The sequence below is a fragment of the Cupressus sempervirens genome, chromosome 5, assembly GCF_028749045.1.
Source record: "Cupressus sempervirens isolate cs-2001-9-10 chromosome 5, ASM2874904v1, whole genome shotgun sequence".
Classification (NCBI taxonomy): Eukaryota; Viridiplantae; Streptophyta; class Pinopsida; order Cupressales; family Cupressaceae; genus Cupressus; species Cupressus sempervirens.
The window spans coordinates 414,955,487-414,975,641 of NC_143122.1; positions in this window are offsets into that span (position 1 = coordinate 414,955,487).

A 20,155-nucleotide genomic window follows, 5' to 3' on the forward strand; every position below is an offset into this window, starting at 1 on the left:
CTCTGAAACTCCAACAATCAGGATCAATTTAAAGTCCTGAAAATTTTGGACCCAATGCAATTTGGATGGGCAAAAATGGATTTTGTATGCTCAAGTTACAACCAATCAAAGGTTTTTCAAACCTCTAGTATAGAGGCCATCAGAAAGGAAAAAATTCAAACTTCCTGGAATCAGTTAAAGTTAGAACCAAGTCAAAGGTCTCATTTAGAGCTTTTTGATGATGTTTTTTTTGTCAAAGACAAAGATCGTATGCAAAAATAGGGCCTAATCAAATTCTGAGGTGATGTGGCTAAAAAAGAAGAAAAAAAAATGAAAGCCACAATGAAAGTATGTTGGTGGCTGGCAGGGTCAAACCCATGACTGTCGGACTCCAAACCCCAATCTATGGCCATTGGGCCACACGCAGCTCTCAAAACATAAGGGTGTTATGTTTTATTTAAAGTCTACACAGTAGGAAATGGGGGATAAAAGGGCCATTAGAGGGGTGGGAATTCCTGACTGGCAACCAAACAAAAAGCTTTATTGCCACTATGTTATTTTAGTGCTTAACAATATGTATGCGGCATTTGTTATTTATGGTTTAACCACCCACCTAACCTTATATAATTTAAGGTTATTTATTATTTGGTTATTAATTTTAACCCCACATTTGTATAAGGCCAAATCTCCTAAATAGTAAAATGGGTATTTACGAAATGTAAATTTGTTAAGGGCTTATTTTTATATTAATTAGTTTTGGCATATTTTAGACTAATTTTCTATATAAAAATGGGGGTTGAGGGCCTTTCTCAAAAGCAGGCAAATGGAGAATTCAAAATTGCTGAGCTTGGAGGGAATTTTTCTTAGAGGACACTTTTTAGACCCACACATCAGTGTGTTGTTGAGGGAATGAGTTTGTAACACTATACTTGATTTTGGAGTTAATCAGATTAGTCCCCCTATTGGAGCAGGACCCAAAGATGTAGTCCATACTGGATGAACTCCGAGATCAAATGTGTTGTGTCCCTATCTCTCATTTCTCTTTGTCATTTAATTTTGTGTTGTTCTTTCTTTTCAATTATGTTAACTTGATTCATTAAAAGTCTTAAGTTAACTTTACATAATTAGTTAGCATTCCTCTATAATAGTCCTAGATCCTAGAAATCAGATCAAATTTGGTATCAAAGCTATTGTGTGACTCGTATTGTAGATTTGAATGCTAACAAGATCCAAGATTGAGAAAGGTGAAGGAAAGCTCAAGGAATACAATCTTGAGATCAGAAAATGAAGGACTAAACCATCATCACAAATGGTATATGATGGTGGTGGACAAGTTTTTCAAGATAAGAGTATCTAGAAGACTCTTCAAAATTTTTAGACTATGGTAGAATTTTTGGTATAGGAAAGAGAAGAAAAGATGGGAATATGTACTACTCGTAAGGAAAAAGGGAAAAAGAAAGGAGGTGACTATGGTCCTCCAAACACACCTCCCTCTTCTCTATCTTCTCCCTCTTCTCCTTCTCCCCTCTTTTCTCCTTCTTCTACCCATTCTGAGTCTTCTAATATTTTTAAGGGTGGACATAAGCATTGAATTAAGTTGGATGTAAAGTATGACTTGCCAAAGTATTGAGGGGAGTTAAATGATGAGAAATTAGATGACTGGATTCGACAAGTAGAAGTCTATTGTAGAGTTCAAAACCTTGTAGATGATGTTGATAGAATTTAGTTAGCCACTGTGAGGTTAGGTGGTGTATTTCTAACTTGGTGGGAGAGTAGAACTTGGCATGAAACTTCACAACATGGTAAGTTTAATCTATCTTGGTCAGAATTTGTTAGTGCTTTAAAGAAGCAATTCTACCCCCTAGGCCATATGTAGCAATTAATGATGAACTGGAAACATTTTAGGCAAGGGAAAGGTCAAACTATCCAGGAGTATACCCATGAGTTTTGTAAAATGGCTATTTCATTAAATGTCCCATTGTATACCCAAGACACTTTACTCAATTATATAGGTGGTCTTCATTCTTACCTAAGGCATTCTATTCTCATCTTGAATCATTCTAATTTGGATCAAGTATGTGTTCAGGAAACACATTTAGAATCAAGGGGTAAGGGTACTTTCATTGATAATTCTGATAGAGAGCCATCCAAGTCTGAGGAAAAGTCTAAAGGTAAATGAAAGGGTAAGAAGATAGCTACATTGAAGAAAGAGGGTGAGAAACCCACATGCTCACATTGCAAGAAATAAGGCCATGATGATTCTAAGTACTAGAAGTTGAATCCTAAAATGAGGCCAAAGTGATTTTGTGGAAACAAAGGTAAACAAAAGACTGATACTGTAATTCAATGGGATGTTGGATCTAACTCAAGAGATGAGACAAAGGTTGTTGCTACCAAGATCCAAGGTAAAGGAAAAGGTATATCTCTTTCATCAACAACAAGTTCTTCTAGCATAAGTGCAAGTACAAGTAAAGAATCTTCTCCTAAGAATGATAAGAAAAGGTATGAATAATTTCACATCTAATTTGTTATCAAGCATACTAAGGTTGATAAATTATTTGATAAAAGTTCTCAAGTTAATTTGATATCCAAGGAAGTTGTTAAAAAGCTTAAGTTGACTACAACACCTCATCCAAAACCATATCCTCTTGGATGGGTTTGTGATGATGCACAGATACATGTAACTAAACAATGAAAGTTAAGATTTTCTATCACTGCAAACTTTATAGATGAGGTAGAAGCTGATGTAGTCCCTTTAGATATTTGTGGTCTTGTACTTGGGAGTCCCTATTTGTACGATAAACAAGCTATATTCTATAGGGGGGGAAATAAGTGTCATCTTTTTAAAGATAAGATTGAATAAATTGTATGGGCACATTAGGTTAAGACTAATCTAGCATTAGTCAATGCTGGTCAAATGAAAAGGTTAGTCAACTTTAGTAAGAACTTTTTGTTGATGATTGTAAAAGCCAAAGAAGATAAAACATCTAAGGAATTTAAGGGATGTGATCCAAAACATAAAGCTGAAATGGTCAAAGTTGTTTATGCTTATGATGACTTGTTTCAAGAACCAAAGGGATTGCCTCCTAAAAGAGAGATACAACTTGAGATTTAGTTATAGCTAGAAGTGCCACTTCCTAATATTGGCATGTACCATTTATCAGTCTTGTAGAATGAAGAAATCAAGGAGCAAGTTCAAGAGCTCATTGAGAAAGGAGTTATCTATCCTAGTACTTTGCCTTGTGGTTCCCCTATTGTGTTGGTTCAAAAGAAAGATGGGACTTGGAGAATGTGCATTGACTCTAGGGCTCTAAACAAGATAATAGTAAAGAACAGGTACCTTCTTCCTAGAATTGAATATTTACTTGATCATTTGAAACATGCAGTTTATTTCACCAAGCTAGACTTATGTAGCGGATATCATTAGATAAGAATTGTAGAAAGTGATATTTGGAAAACTAAATTTAAGAAAAAATAGGGACTTAATGAGTGGTTGGTCATGTCTTTTGGGCTTTGTAATGCACCAACCACATTTATGAGAGTTAAGAATGATGTCTTTCGTCCCTTTATTGATGATTTTTTCATAGTCTATTTAGATGATATTCTTGTATTCAGTAAGTCTTGTGATGATCATGTAACTCATGTAAAGAAAATATTTGATGTATTGAGAAAAGAAAAACTCTATGTAAAGATGTCAAAATGTGAATTTGCAAAGACATCCTTAGTGTACTTAGGCTATGTTGTAAGAAATGGTCAATTGAAATTAGACCTTGTGAAGGTCAATTGTATTGTAAAATGGCCTAAGCCAAGTATAGTTATAGAAGTCAAGAGCTTTTTAGGTGTAGTTCAATATTGGAGGAAGTTCATTGCAAACTTCTCTTACATTGCATCACCATTGCATGCATTAACCAATACAAAGGAAACTATTTAGTGGGGAGGTCCACAACAAAAGGCTTTCAACACTTTGAAGGAAAAGTTGAGCACTGGACTAGTTCTAGCTTTACCAAATTTACATCAACCATTTGAAATTGAGACAGATGTGAGTGGGTTTGCCATGGGGGTTCTACTCATGCAAGGAGGTAAATCAATCTGCGACCACTCTAAAACCTTTTCAGGAGCAATAAGTAACTATCCCACTTATGATAAGGAACTTTATGCTTTAGTTCAAAGTGTTAAAAAATGGAAGCACTATTTAATGGGAAAGGAAAATGTGATTCACATTAATCACCAGCCATTGCAATATTTGCACCCATAATCTAAGTTGCAACAAAGTAGGCACTTTAGGTGGATGGATTTTCTACAAGAGTTTCATTACATAATTAAGTATAAGAAGGGTTCTTGTAACAAAGTAGCAAGTATGCTCTCTAGGCTTCCTATTATGAATTCTTTGATAATCCTTCAAAATAGTTCTATGGTCCATGAAAGTTTTTAGGAACAATATGCTAATGATGAGAACTATAAGGATATCTATGTAGTTTTAATCCAGGGTAAACATGAGGAAGAGAAAGATTACTATGTGCCGGATAACTTATTGTACCACTTGGGAAAACTATGCATTCCTAAAGATGAACAAGCACACGTAATCTAAGAAGCACACACCTCTTTGATTGTAGGACATCTAAAGGTAAGTAAAACATTGGATCGATTACAGAAGTATTGTTATTGGCTTTGTATGCAAGAAACTGTCACTAAGTATATACAAGGATGTGTAATGTGTGCAACCAACAAACCAAGTAATAGGAAATTGGGTTTGTACACACCATTACTTGTACCATCTTGTCCATGGGAAAGTGTGTCTATAGACTTTGTGGGAGGTTTACCAATGTCTAGGAAGGGTCATGATTATTTGTATGTAGCAGTTGACCAGTTTAGTAAAATGTGTATTTTAATGCCTTGTAAAAAGCAAATCACTGCTAAACTAATAGCTCATTTGTCCTTTCAATTTGTATGGGCTCATTTGGGGTTACCTACTTCTATTCTATCACATCAAGATTTTAAATTCTTATTGGAATTTCAGTCATCTTTTTGGGGACTCATGGACGCAAGGATAAGAAGAGTACAACCTTCCATTTGTAGACCAATGAATAAACATAGGTAGTGAACAAGATAGTTGTGCATCTACTTATAGGTTACTACAGTAAGCATCTTAAGTTGTGGGATGAAAGTCTTCACTATATGTAGCATGCTTACAACCATGCATCACACTCTTCTATAAACAGGTCTCCTTTTCAGACTTGCTTTGATTACTTGCCAAAGACACCAATGGATTCTTATTTTGGGAAGTATGATGTTATAGATAGATGCCATCATGTAGAAAGGGCTTTAAAGTTCATCCAGAAGGTCCAAGAAATCCATTAGGCAATAGAAGTATAGTTAGAGTAGAGCCAAGAAAAATACAAGGCTTGCCATGATAAGAATCACATTGATCATCAGTTCCTTGTTGGTGATAGGGTTTGGTTACATATTAGTAAGGAAAGAATGCAAGGTGAAGGAAGGAAGCTCAAGCCTATTAGGTATGGTCCTTTTGAAATCTTGGAGAAGATTGATACCAATTCATTTCACCTTAAACTTCCTCCATACATGCAGATATACTCAGTTTTCAATGTTGAGAATCTGAAGTTGTACAAACCTCCAATGATCTTGGATGAAAACACTAACATTTAGGTTCCTCTTATTGATGATCTTTCACCATAGTACATGCTAGAATTTCTAGAAGATGTCATCCTTGATAGGAATGTCAAAACTTCACAAAGAGGACTAGTTGAATACCTTCAAGTGGGATGAAAAAGGATGCATCCAAGCAACTGAAGTGGGATGAAGTGGGATGAAGTGGGATGAAGTGGGATCATTGATTTGCAAGATGGATGGAGATTTGTAAAGTGAGGGAACTATACCCTCACCTACTTTTTGAGTAATCCAAACTTCTGGTGGTCCAAATGCTTCTCAGTGGGGAGGCTTGATCCGGGGGATATTTTCATCAAAAATTGAAGTATCTCCAAAACTCCAACAATTAACATTAGTTTAATGTCCTCAAAATTCTAGACCCAACACAATTTTGAATAGGCAAAAATGAAGGTTGTATGATCAAGTTATGACCAATCGAAGGTTGGTCAAACTCTAGTATAGAGGCTATTAAAAAGGCAAAAATTCAAACTCCCCAAAATCAGTCAAAGTTGGGACCAAGTCAAAGGTCTCATCGAGAGCTTTTTGACAACATTCATTTTGTCAAAGACATAGATTGTATGCGAAAATGGTGCCCGATCGAAGTCTGAGGTGATGTGGTTTAAAAAAAGAAAAAAAGAAAAATGAAAAAATAAATTAAAAAAGGAAAAATACAATAATAAATTAATATATATATATATATACATATATATATATACATATATACATATATATATTTATACGTATATATATACATATGTATATATACATATGTATATATATATATATATATATATATATATATATATATATATATATATGAAAGCCACAATGAAAGTATGTTGGTGGCCAGTGGGGTCAAACCCACGACCGCCAGGCTCCAAACCCCAATGTGTGGCCATTGGGCCACACACATCTCTCAAAACATAAGGGCATTATGTTCTATTTAAAGTCTACATAGAGGGAAATGGGGGATAAAAAGGCCGCCGACAGGGTTGGAATGCCTGACCGGTGGCCAAACAAAAACCTTTACCGCCACTGCACTATTTTAGCACTTAACAATATGTATGTGACATTTTCTATTTATGATTTAACCACCTGCCTAAACTTATATAATTTAAGGTTATTTTCTATTTGGGTGTTAATTTTAACCCCACATTTGTATAAGGCCAAATCTCCTAAATAGGAAAAAGGGTATTTACGAAATGTAAATTTATTAAGGGCCTACTTTTATATTAATTAGTTTAGGCCTATTTTAGGCTGATTTTCTATGTAAAAAGGGGGGTTAAGGGCCTTTCTCAAAAGGAGGTAGATGGAGAATTTAGAATTGCTGAGCTTGGAGAGAATTTTTCTTGGAGGACATTTTTTAGACCTGCACATCAGTGTGTTGTTGTTGCACTATTGAGGGAATGATTTTGTAATAGTGTACCTAATTTTAGAGTTAATCAAATTGGTCCCCCTAATGGAGTAGGACCTAGAGATGTAGTCTATACCAAACGAACTCTGAGATCAAATGTGTTGTGTCCCTATCTCTCATTTCTCTTTATGTCATTTAATTTTGTGTTCTTTCTTTTTAGTTATGTTAATTTGATTCATTAAAAGTTTTAGATTAACTTTATGTAATTAGTTAGCATTCCTCTACAATAGTCCTAGATGCTAGAAATTAGATCACATCCCCAGCCTAGTTTTACCTTCTCATTAGAGGGTTTTTGGGTAATCATATTTGGTGTCAAATATTTGTCTGGATGCATTTTCTTTACATGTTGTTTCTATATGTTTATGCTTGCAATGTTTTAAAGTTGAAAGTTTTATTGGTTAGATTTTAGTACTTCTAATTCACCCATCCTCTCAGAAGTATACTTCCTACTTGTTAATTCCAACAACACTGCAAAATTGGCACTTTTCCTTGCTAACCAATTCAAGTCTATTTGATCATTCTTAATTCCTATTGCACTAGGCAATTATGATTTTGATACTCACTACTTGACCTAAGTGTCAAATGCAAAAAACCATAATCTATATTAATCTACTCTTTATTTAATTCCTAACTATCAACTCAAATTAGTTTCACTAAAGTTATTGATCAAATTTGACTTAACTGAAAGTGTTCATACTTTGATTAAATTAAATCACTTCTATAGCTAATGTGCATGGGAATTAAATATATTTAATTTAATAATGTCCTCAATTTAATTATTGAATGTAATTGTTCAATTCATTAAAAATATGGATTTATGAGGTCGTATCTTATTTTATTAAATTAAATGATCATCTATTCAAATCTTCTCTTCAGTTTAGGAATTGGAATTCTGAGTGATCTATTTCTCAAATTGGAATTGACTTAATCATCTTGTTCTGACACTTAGGGGAATTTCAATTAACTCTCCATCACAGTTAGGATCCGAGTTAGTCAACCTCACCTACATAGGGAATTTTCCATCCTGACTGAATCTCATCTTCAATCTCAACCGTTCATTCTATTTGATCTCAATCATTGACTGATATTAGGAATTCTATTTAAGATTCTTTGAATTTATCATTTAAAAAGGTGGAATCTAATTGCATTAAATTAATATCAAAATATATACTCACTAGCTTAATACTTTCATAGCTTTCATAATTGCTTAATTAATATAATATAGACTAAAATGCACTCATATAGTGTAATTTTCTTTTATTGTTATTAGATTAGAATGTATATCATTTAAATTAAATGCACTCTCATATAGCTTCATAAATCTTTTGTGTTAAAAGGTCTAGTTGCTTGCTTCTTAGTTTGAGAGCAAAGGCAAAATCCTTCTAGTTAGAAGGCAATAGGTTGCATTGTTGGATTACTTGGATGAATAATTCAATGTTCATTCTAGAATGATCTCTTAGGTAATGACTGTGTTGAAGTGTACATGAGGATCTAAGGCCCACATTTCACATATACACCCTATGCCTAGGATTGAAGATCTACTAGACCAAGTTGGAGTAGCATGACACTTTCCTAAAATAGACCTTAAATCAGGCTATCATTAGATATAGATTAGGCCTGGAGATGAGCTAAAAATAACATGTAAAACCACTAGAGGATTATATGAATGGCTTGTTGTGCCATTTGGTCTAAGTAATTCCCCTAGCACCTTCATGAGGCTAATGAATGAAGTGCTTCATGACTTCATAGGTAATTTTTTAGTGGTCTATCTTGATGACATATTGATCTCTAGTACAACCAAAGAAGATAATATGAAGCATTTGGAAAAAGTTCTTCAAAGGCTTCATGAAAAGAAGTTGGCAGTAAATCTTGAAAAGTGTGCATTCATGTAGACATAATTGACATTGTTGGGGTTTGTCATGTCAAATAGCACCTTGAAGATGGACCCTGAAAAGATAGAGGCTATCATTAACTAGCCAATACCTAAGATAGCAGGGGAAGTCAGGAACTTTCATGGATTAGTAACATTCTATAAAAAATTTGTCAAGAACTATAGTCACATATGTACAACTCTATTGGATACCATCAAAGGAGGTAGGAAGACAAAGTTTTAATGGAAAAATCAAGAAGATGAAGCATTTTAATACTTGAAGGGTAGATTAGCACAATATCTAATCGTAGCACCACCTACCTTCAAAAAATTATTTATAGTGGAGACTAATGCTAGCAACCTTGCCATAGGTGTAGTCCTTAGTCAAGAGGGAATACTAGTGGCTTTATTCTTTGATAAACTCAATGATTCCAAGAAGAAATATAGTACATATGACCTAGAACTATATGCTATGGTTTAGGCTCTGAAGAAATGGAGGCACTACTTGCTTCTTAAGGAATTCATTGTCTACATAGATAATCATGTGCTAAGCTTCTTAAATTGCCAAGACAAATTGAGTTACAGACACATGAAATGGGTTGAGAAACTCTAAGCCTACACATTCTCAATTAAATCCTAGAGAGGCACTACAAACAAGGTAGCAGATGCTCTTAGTAGCATAGTCACCTTGGTGGAAGAAGTTCAAGTGCAAAGAATGGGTATTGATGCCCTTAAACACCTATATAAATATGATCCATACTTTGGGGAAATTCATAAAGTTTTCTTTATATTATCTAATGTGTATAACACAACATATTGTGAATATTTATTTTAGAATAGTCTCTTATTTAAAAAAGGGCAATGATTCATTCCAGGATGCTCCATTAGGGAAAATATGATCAAATAGAATCATTGTGGCACATTAGGTGGTCACTTTGGGATTGATAGAACTTCATAACTCCTAAGGAGGAATTATCATTAGCCAAAGTCACCTACTAATTTTAGGAAGTTTTTGGAAACTTTCACAATTTGCAAAAGAGCTAGGGGAGTAAGGACAAACCAAGGTCTTTATCAGCCCTTACCTATTTGAGCAAAGCAATGGGTTACTGTGAGGATAGATTTTTTTCTTAGGTCTCCCAAGGAAAAGATAGGGTTTTGAAAGAATTTTTATTACTGTGGATAGATTTAGTAAAATGAGTCATTTTGTTCCTTGCAAAAGATCCAATGATGCTTCGCACATTGCTAACTTGTTTTTTGAGGAAGTGGTCAAGATTCATGGATTACCAACACTCATTAACTCAAATAGAGATGTAAAATTCCAGTATTTTTTATGGAGGACCTTATGGAAAAAGTTGGGCACAAATCTATCTTTCATTTCTTCCTACCATCCACAAATAGATGGGAAAACTAAAGTAGTACATAGATCATTAGGCAACCTTCTAAGGTGTCTTATAGGGTAACATGAGAAGACATGGGATGTGATCTTTCCTCAAGAAGAATTTGCCTCCAATGACTCAATAAATATGTCAATAGGGAGGACACCATTCCAAGTGAAATATGGACTTCAACCTAGAGGAGTCATGGAACTAAGAGATTTACCAAGTGATTTAAAAACTTTTAGAAAAGGTGAAGAATTCTCAACATGGATCAAACAAATTCATGACTAGGTCAAGAAAACTCTGAATTAGAATACTATAAAATATAAATAGTAGGTAGACAAGAGAGAGAGACATGTTTCTTTCAAAGAAGAAGATCAAGTATGGGCTTATTTGAACAAAGAAAGGCTAGCAAGGGGACATACAAAATTATAGATGAGAAAGATTGTACACTATCAGATATTGTACAAATTTGGGGAAAATACATATGAAATTTTATTACCCCCAACCATAGCAATTTCTCCCATTTTTATTGTGTGTGATCTCACCCCTTTCAAAGGTGATGCAAGAACTAATGATGTAATGTAGGATGCTGATGAACAAGAAGAATGGATCACAAATTTTCCACCTAGCCAACCACTTTAGTTGGAGAAGATTTTGGATTCCAAGGTGGTCAAAGAAGAAAAGAAATAATACCTACATAGAATAATTGGTGAAATGGAAGGGTCTTCTAGACATAGATTCTACATGGATGAGTGAAGAATGCATTGCCAAGCATGACGCTTCTGTTCAACAACTATCCTCAAGTGGAACTTGAGTTTTTCAAGCAAGTGGAACATCATGAACCATAATGAATTGGGGAGATATGGATGATAACACAGTAGATGTGTCTCTAGTCATTGTAACTTCTAGAAATGTCTTAAATTTTTGTGGGGAACACACATCATTACTAACAATCTGTGCATTACTTTCTTTTAAATCTTCATTTCCACTTTTGAATGCAGGTGATGCCATTTTTAAGTAGGGTTTTGAAATAATATAACAACTTCAAAAAGAAAAACTAAAATTAGTTCTCAAACTTTACATCTTGCAATCACCAACACATTATAGAATCATACAATTTTCATATAAATCTATTTGTCAATCATCTTTGAATCACTCTATAGGATCTTTGATTTTTGGGTAGCTAAAAATTATCTTCAAAGTTTTCTATATAGTTTTTGGTAAATAGATTGTCCTTTTGATTTAACTCTTAAATGCCCAAATTTGTGAACAACATATGATTACAACATTTGGAAAGTTGTTATGAAATGACTAACTTTCCTTTGAATTATTAGGTATAGCTCCCTATTGCATAATGATTTGCAATGAATTATGTTTTTTTCTAAATCTAAAATGGGGTGTTTTCTTAACCCAAGAATAGGAAAGGTAAACCACGCTAGGCCTAAATGGGGACTAACTTAGGAAAGAGTTGGTATCTTTAAGATTAGTTAATTCTATGGATTCACACATCTTATGAACCCACAAAGCTTAATGATTCAAAAATGCATGCTAATTAAAACTAAACTGATATCAATAGGAAACTAACTATAGAGATGAAAAGATTGACTTGAAAGAAAACAAAAAGCAGAATTTTCTTGAACCTATGATAATAATACTATTATATTCAGTTTATTGTTTTGAAATAGGGGAATAAAACTTCATTCATTCCTTGATTTAATTTTGATGAAAGAGAAAACATAAAACTAACATAAATAGAATGGAATATAAAATAATAAAAACAAAATACCATTCAATTGTCTCTGCAACATCAAGTACATCACGCCAAAAATTAGTGAACATTTTATTAATCTTTCAATTTAGTACATATAGTATTCTGAGATGACCATTAGAAAAAGGGACTCAAATCAGTTCGTCTCCACAAAATTGACAAATGGAAAGGAGCCAATTTGTCCATTACAATCATTACATCAAAATATGAAAGCGTGGGATATGAGGTTATATGCATCGAGTTGTGGTGCAAAAACGGTGACAACAAATTTTTTTTCCCTTTTCTGAATAGCATGTACATGCTATAGTGTGTACATGCTTTAAAAAGAGTAAAATTTTATAAATGGGCTACATACCTATAGCCCATTTATTTTATCTTAGTTTTTTAGCTTCTTCCAATAGCAGCGCATATGCGAGTTGCATAAAACAACACTTTTCACCACCCACCTTGCCAATATTCCTGCTTGCCGATGAAATTTGAGATCACAAGCATGCCCATGCCCACGTCGTATGTGATCTAAACTTCATTTTGAATTGTTTGATACATTTTTCATATTTTTTTGTAGGGTTTTTACAATTTCTACTTATATTTGTTTATTTATTTAGATTTTAATTGATTTTTTATTAAGAAATTTCAATAATCAACCGAAAAATCCACAAGAACCTCAAAACCAAAACCCTCCCCAAGAACAATAATAAATTTTGCAACCTGAACAAATTGCAAGACCTCCACCTAGCACACAAGAAAATATAATAAATGAAATAGAAAGATGCAAAACTGAATTAGAAGGACTCTTGGTCGGTTGAAAGAATCTGGACAAACTAGTCCAATGAGGGCTCAACTAGAACCATCCCTCAAATCCATTAAGACCTAGATAGCCTTAGTTAGTGGTCAGGTAGTTATTTAGTGGGTTAAGAGGGATGAAAAAAAAAATTATGCAAATAAATTGTCATATGAAGATGTTAAAAAAAAAAGACATACCAAAAGGTAGAATATGTGCATTGTTTAGAAAACCCGGTGAGAAAAATACTGTTAGAGAGGGTACTACATGGTTCCCCATAAATTGGTGCATACAAAATGGTATTAGAAATAATTTTTGGGATAGATGGTGGATGGTTTTTGATGCCCCTCCTTGCAACAATCATGAGGTCCCCATGTATTTTTTGAAGAAATTGTATTGTGAGTTTGTCCTTAGGGAGATCCCCAATTATTTTGATATATTAGACTCCTAGGGTAGAGGTGGGGGATCATCATTTGAGAGGCTACGAGCATGTCATGACCCTAATGTAGTTAGGGCACCTGTGGTCAAGCCACAGTATGAGCATGTAACTATTCCTTTAGTTGTGAAGGAACATGTAGTGGCCAGTGCTCTAGGGACCATTAATGCTTTGATGCAGACCCTCGTCCATTCCATCAGTCCATTAGTTGAGGGGGAGCCTTCTGCCTATCATGGTCACATGTGCACTTCATGTGAATCCTTATGCACATTTGACACTCATGCTAGAGATGGTGAGAATGATGGGCTCATCACTGATCAGTTCCTAAATGACACATTTGGCATTGACACATGTAAATTACAATTATAATTTACTAATTTGATCACTTTTCATATGTATAGTGAATGATTAATTAATTAGCATCTATTGACATTGTTCAAAATTTAGGATCAGAGTTTTAGTGGCCCTAGCAACATTCCTCTAGCCCCATTTTTTGTCTCGTCCATGAGTCCAGAGGTATGCATTAATTTAATCATTTTAATTGATACATATATTTATTAAGTAATCATATTAAGGATTGACAAAATAAATTATGCATGTGCATTAGTTCTCTACAGGACTGTCAATATTTACTACAAAATCCAAGCATAGACATCATACGAGCTACATATAGGTACATTTGTTTCATGCCAATTTAATTTATTTGATTATATTTTCTCCATGTTTCATGTTACATGTAACGTGTATTGTATGACATGCAACTCATGACGTCGGACACTCCTCTTCACCTCTGATAGTCTATCAATTGTGGAGTGGCCATAGTTATGGCTTGCTTATAGCTATTGACTAAGGTATGAAAGAATTTTCTTGGTTTTAGTTGTTGTTTATAATAGTTAGTATCAAAATTTCTTATTTTATTTATAGGTGATTATGTTGATTGAATTTTTGTAGGGTCTTGTCACGCCTGATCATCCATGAGCCTTTGAGGTGGACTTATAGAGCGACTATTTGATGGTGGTAAGAAAATAATTAATTTTGTGTGTACATATATTTGATTTTAGTGTATAATAAATATTGATTCATATCTACTTTCTTTGTATCAGCTTGAGTTAGAGAAGAGCCTCAACAAGAGGATGAGGGAGTGTGTCAGGAGGACCCCATCATCTTCATTGTCTCCCTCCACATGATGATAGATGACCATGAGAGATTTGTTTCCTTCCCCTGATGGGAAGGAAAAGATACAGTTGATAGACATGTATATATAGGCATTAGTGGACATAATCGATATACATTTGACATATATATGACATTTTATATTTGATGTATGATATTTATTTGATGTATGACATTATTTGACTTATGACATTATTGGTTATCATAATATATTATGTGTTTGTTAATTTACATGAGACATTATTGGTTATCATTTTATATTATATGTTTGTTCATGTATGACATTAAATTAGATATGTTCATGTATGACATTAAATTAGATATGTGCATGTATGACCTTAAATTAGATATGTGCATATATGACATTAAATTAGATATGTTCATGTATGACATTAAATTCAATGCCTAATTTGTTTGAAAATTTGATAGAATATTGATTAACAATAAATTTTATCACTGTTTAAGCATAAGTTAATCATTTCCAATATGCCATCATGATATGAATTATGATCTTGTTCATATTTAAAGTTTTCCTTCTTTGTCATTTGTTTATCAAGTTTAATTCAATACCTAATTAGTTTGAATTTTTGCTACAATATTGATTGGAAATACACTTTATCAGTCAAGATCGATCTCACAAAGTTAAGAGGCACTACTTGATAGCTTGACTTGTCTTCGAGGTAGTCACAAATGGATCAAATGCCCTGGAAAGAAATCCATTACTATAATATATCTAACACGTCCCTTAACAAAAATAATATTTTCTACCAGTTTATTCCAAATCGAAGTAATCAAATTCAAAATACACTGACCATTACATAAAATAGCTAATAATATAATACATGCCCAATTAAGCATAGTAACAATGCAAGATCTATTATGGTATTACCTACAAATCAACATTACACTAATCCTACCCTTCATAGTATTAACCCAATGCACAAAGTGATATAATAACTATGCTTCTACCCTCTATTTCACACATATATTTTATGTCTTGAGTTTTTTGTCAGGATTAGTGGTATGGAAAATACTTTGGGAGGGATCACTAGATTGCAAGAGTTGTGTTATCTTGTGTTATCCAAGGTAAAATTCTTCAACTACACCAACTTTGTATTCATAAAAACAATAATCAACCATGTAGGTGTCCTAGATTAATGTGTAGATTAGATTCATTTTAGTACAATGCAATGGTTATAAATTATTATTTCTATGTAAAAAAATTGTAAATTTAATTATTTAGGTTAATCTTAAATATTATCAAATTAATATATTGTATTACCAACATATAAAAAATTATTGTGCAAACATGCATTGAGTCAACTCTAAAATTGCTATGAGAGAAGAGTATTAATCAACAATTTAAATATTTAAAAAAGTTAGAATTGGACTATGTATGATTTCCCTTGCATGTCATAGAAAGGACTCAAGATGGGGGATGATGCAGAGTATGCACAAGGAAGCACCAAACAAATCAACCTACTACCCAAATTATCCTAACTCCACAAGGACTGAACAAGGGTTATGACTCACTTCCAAATGAATACAACATAGATAATACAACTTTCCAATAGGTTACAAACTCTACTCACCCAAGGGAGACAAGAATCTGACTTTCCCTTATTGGATCAGCAATGACCTTATTCCCACAGGGTAACAAAGTGGGTTTTGATGTTCCCAAATCTCCCAACACCTGAAGTGGAAAATGAACGAGTCTTTTCATGGACCTCCTATTAGTTGGTCACCTAAATGAAAACCTTTAGATTTATTAGGAACTCCATGAAAGAAATTAGTAGCTTGAGAAGCTCTCCATTTGTTAGCTAAATAAAAACCTTGGATTGTACATGGCTAGCCTTCATTGTACATATCAATTTTATACATATATAATCAAATAAATAGTGTATTCATCTAAGCATATAGATATTGTTACATAAGAAGAAGATAAAGTTTTACAATTTTTAATAATCATTAATGTATGCACATACATTTAAACCTAAAAAGGATGACCTAAAGAAGACAAATTAAGTATGAAATCAATACAAAATCAATAAGAGAGTTCTAGCATGATATCCTCAATATTTTTTGAATTAGAGAAAACTAAGTATTATTATGATGATCTCTATGAATCTATATCACCATCTAGATGTCTCTTTGCATCTCCCTAACTCTTTGTATTTTATCTCACATTCATCCTCTTCTTATATCTCTATTCATTTATCACTATCTTTTTATTTCATTTAATTTTCATGTCTATCTACACCTTCTTTTGTTTCCCTCTATCTCTATGCATCTTTCCTTCTCTCCTTCTCTCCTTCTCCCTTTATAATTATATTTCCCTAGTTCTCTATCTCTATCTCTCTATATAATTTTTTTTTTCATATCTCTCTATCCTTGTATCTCACTCTCTCTTATTCCCCCCCTCTTTATATTCCTATTTTTTCCATATCTATGTAGCCATCTATCCTCTTTATCTCCCCCTCACTAATGTAGAGATGTTGAGCAAGAAGTGAAGTTTAAGCACTTCCTTCTTCCTAATCTACCAAACTAAACTTGTGGCCTTCCTAATATCTTACTCCTTTAGGATATCATTTTTTTGGCCTATCCAAAGTGATAGGGTCATTTGTGAACTCCTCCAAGGTGAGTACTTCTCCAATCAAAATCTTGCATCTTTTTGTTTTAGGGACACTAGCCCTATTCCAAGTCAATAAATATAACTCTTCACCAATTGCTTCACCAACCCCAATTTTCTATTGGGACACCTTCCTTATGTTGAACTGATTGAGAATCAACTATTGGTTTAACCCTCCAATTGTCACACAACACAAAATGTTGACTATCATAGAATTCCTTATAGGTCTCCTACTTTGATTTTCTAGACTTAAATTCATCTTAGGTTGAAATCTAACTATTCTATGGGTAGATTTAGACACCCTTTTGGAATTTATTTAAGACTCCAAAGCCTAGATTCCCAATTCCATTCCTGTGGCACCTAACCCATGTAAAGTACATAGACCTAATAAGGTCACACTAGGTTTGGTTTTCAAAGTAATTACTAGATAATTGATCCATGGCCTCGAACCTCCTATACTAACCAAAAATAACTCAAATCCACCACTAAACTACACGCATCAATTCAATTCAACATTTTTAAATCTTTTTGATCTCAATCCTACCTAAATACACTAAGCTATTCAACTTAGGGACTAATGCAAACATGATTTTTCCATCAAGACACTTCCTGAGCTCGAGGAATCTATAATTATACCCTCCTTACTTAAATTTTCTACAATCTTAGAGAATTCCACTGGTTCAAATACAAGTTAGGGCTTCATTTGTGGAATGAGCTCTTAACAAGCCTTTTCCTAGATTGTTTCTAGAAAAATTGCCTTAAACACTTTAAATCAAAACTAAACAATCTCAAACCAATTTAAAATATCACAATAACACAAAGGATCTTCAAAAAATCAACTTAATTTGTAAGAATTACCATAGATACAACCACACAACTAGAACCATACTCCCTAAGACCAAATAACTTAAGTCCCTTTAGTTAGGAGTTCTTCTAAATTGAAAGTAGCCTTCTTAATGTTTTTAAGTGTCAACCAAGTAGCATCCTCCAATAAATGGTGTTTCCATTTTACTAGGTATTCATACTAAGTAGACCTCTTGGTTTGTTTGGCTATCCTCTTGTCTAGAATGCATTCAATTTCTTGTATTGGTGGTTGAGGGAGGTCTTGTAGCTCCTTGTCTTATGGTAGATCTTCATTACCTACAATGGTGATAGCAGTAATAGGAACTTTATATGCATATAGGTCAGCTATATCATATAATAAGTTGAAATTAGATAACCATTAAAGACTTTTTAAAGTACTACCTACATATCATTAGAACCACATCAATTGAGTTCAAATTAATATTTAGAATGTAGGAACACATCAAGAAAGACATACAAAAGGTGAGAGAGATTTGGCACATTTACCTAGCCAAATTGATTTAGCCATGTTTACCTAGCCACCCAGAGCTAACAGAGTAGATAGTTCAATCCCACAACAAAAGGTGAGAGAGATTTGGTAGTTGGCAACTTTTTACTAGTCAACACTACAAGTTTCAACATCACCCAAGATGGCATCATAAAATGAAAATGGAGTGTGATCTCCAAAAAGTGAGAGAGGTTATTGTAGTTCTCTAAAACATGGTCCTATAGGAACTAGAATTGCATCCATACCTTACATGATCTCTGAGATATGCCCTAACAAATATCATAGCTCTATGGCATTTAGTGACCCTTAGGGACATTCAAGTTTAGCGTACCTCAGAATGTTTGAGTGTTGAAAGAGATAGGATGAGATTTGGGATAGGGTTTACCCAAACACCTAGAGCTAACAAAGTGGATAGTTTGATCCCATGACAAAAGGTGAGAGAGATTTGGCAGTTGGAAACTTTGTACTGGCCAACACTGCAAGTTTCAGCATCACCTGAGATGGCATCATAAAATGAAAATAGAGTGTGATCTCCAAAAAACAAGAGAGGTTATTGTAGGTCTCCACAACATGGTCCTATAGGAACTAGAATCACATCCATACCTCACACGAGCTCTAAGATATGCCCCATGAAAGATCGTAGCCCTATGGCATTTAGTGACCCTTAGGAATGTTCTGATTTGACATACCTGAAAATGTTTGAGCACTAAAGGGGATAGGATGAGGTTTGGGATAGGATTTACCTAGCCACCTAGAGCTAACAGAGTAGACAGTTTGATCCCACGATGAAAGGTGAGAGAGATTAGGTAGTTGGCAACTTTGTATTGGCCAACACTGCAAGTTTTAGCATCACCCAAGATGGAATCATAAAATGAAAATGGAGTTTGATATCAAAAAAGAGAGAGAGAGGTTATTGTAGGTCTCTACAACATGGTCCTATAGGAACTAGAATTACATCCATACCTCACACAAGCTCTGAGATATGCCCCATCAAAGATCACAACCCTATGGCATTTAGTGACCCTTAGGGATGTTCCAGTTCAGCATGCCCAAGAATGTTTGAGAGCTGAAGGGGATAGGATGAGATTGGGGATAGGATTAACCCAACCACCTAGAGATAATAAAGTAGACATTTCAATCCCACAATGAAAGGTGAGAGAGATTTGGTAGTTGGCAACTTTGTACTAGCCAACACTACAAGTTTCAGCATCACCCAAGTCAGCATCATAAAATAAAAATAGAGTGTGATCTCCAAAAAGTGAGAGAGGTTATTGTAGGTCTTTGAAAAAAGGTCTTGTAGGAACTAGAATCACATCCATACCTCACACGAGCTCTGAGATATGCCACATCAAAGATCATAGCCCTATAACATTTAGTGACCCTTAGGGATGTTTTAATTCGGTGTGCCTGAGAATGTTTGAGGATTGAAGGGGATAGGAAAAGCTTGGGGATAGGGTTTACCTAGCCACCTAGAGCTAATAGAGTAGACAATTTGATCCCATGATGAAAGTGAGAGATATTTGGTAGTTGGCAACTTTGTACTGGCCAACACTACAAGTTGTAGCATCACCCATAATGGCATCGTAAAATGAAAATGGAGAGTGATCTCCAAAAAGTGAGAGAGGTTATTGTAGGTCTCCACAACATAGTCCTATAGGAATTGGAATCACATCCATACCTCACATGAGATTTGAGATATATCCCATCAAAG